Source organism: Macrobrachium nipponense, chromosome 2 (genome assembly GCF_015104395.2).
Source record: "Macrobrachium nipponense isolate FS-2020 chromosome 2, ASM1510439v2, whole genome shotgun sequence".
Lineage (NCBI taxonomy): Eukaryota > Metazoa > Arthropoda > Malacostraca > Decapoda > Palaemonidae > Macrobrachium > Macrobrachium nipponense.
Window position 1 is genome coordinate 88,671,051 of NC_087201.1, and position 1,417 is coordinate 88,672,467.

At 47.1% G+C, this 1,417-nt stretch overlaps 1 non-coding gene across 1 annotated transcript; it reads right to left on the reverse strand.

Annotated features, from left to right (window-relative positions):
- Window positions 1-294: 294 nt before the first annotated feature.
- On the reverse strand, window positions 295-413 carry LOC135221590 (5S ribosomal RNA). Its single transcript, XR_010316038.1, has one exon. It is a non-coding gene; the product is annotated as a 5S ribosomal RNA (ribosomal RNA).
- Between the last annotated feature and the right edge of the window lie 1,004 nt (window positions 414-1,417).

A 1,417-nucleotide genomic window follows, 5' to 3' on the forward strand; every position in this document is an offset into this window, starting at 1 on the left:
TCTCTCTCTCTCTCTCTCTCTCTCTCCAACGCGACATTTCCTCCTGATTGGCTGCTAAGGGACTGAATTCGAGTGGTGGTTGTTGTTTTTGATTAAGCTGACCTTGTGTCAGCACGGGCTCTTGCTCACAGAGCAGCCCGAGTGTTGTTGTTGTTTAAGATTAAGCTGGCTTTATGCCAGCACGGGCTCTTGCTCACAGAGCAGCCCGTGTGGTTGTTGTTGTTGTTTAGGATTAAGCTGGCTTTATGCCAGCACGGGCTCTTGCTCATAGAGCAGCCCGTAGAAAAACTTAGACGCCAACAGCATCTGGTGTTCCCAGGCGGTCACCCATCCAAGTACTGACCAGACCCAACGTTGCTTAACTTCGCTGATCGGACGAGAAGCGGTGCTTTCAACGTGGTATGGCCGTTGGCGAGTCCTTCTTCTTAAATCGTGCTGTTGCGGGCTCTCGAGTACGGTATAGAGAACCTCTCCGGCAGGTCAAGTTTTCATTGGTTCCTGTGAAGGTGACTCATACGGCGAGCGTTTACGAGTCTTGTAGGCCTTCTCAGGTGGGGGGTATCACTAGGAGCCCCTTGATTGGCTTCTACCTGAGTGACGTCACCCCTGGTATTATTCTGATAATGTGCTTCACGTCCGGTGTTTGTTTCATGCGCTCTGGTACTTTCGGAGCGCATGAAACAAACACCGGACGTGAAGCACATTATCAGAATAATACCAGGGGTGACGTCACTCAGGTAGAAGCCAATCAAGAGGCTCCCAGTGATACCCCCCACCTGAGAAGGTCTGCAAGACTCGTAAACGCTCGCCGTATGAGTCACCTTCCCAGGAACCAATGAAAACTCGACCTGCCGGATAGGTTCTCTATACCGTACTCGAGAACCCGCAACAGCACGATTTAAGAAGAAGGACTCGCCACTCGAGCAAGAGCCCGTGCTGACACAAGGTCAGCTTAATCAAAAACAACAACAACAACCACCACTCGAATTCAGTCCCTTAGCAGTCATCGCTTGATAATATCTTGCGGATCAGGAGGAATCGTCGTGTTGGAGAGAGAGAGAGAGAGAGAGAGAGAGAGAGAGAGAGAGAGAATTGTATAAGCAATAATAAACCAAATGACTCAACCGAATTTTACCATGCCCTTTGGTGCGTTGCTCGCCAGTATAAGCAACAACGAGAAAGCCGTCAGCAGAAAAATAGAGAAGACTTTACAAGATTAATGGTGCTGAAGCACCAATCATTTTTAACAAAACATGTCTACGAGAGGGTCTCCTTCCGGAATAATAATAATAATAATAATGAGTATTGTAATACCGAGAAAGCAGTTTATATTTAGCTCAGATTAAGAAGAATAAGCTATTAAATAGCAGTTACGCAAAGAAGCAGAAATATGTCCACTTGAAGAGAAAATTAACGG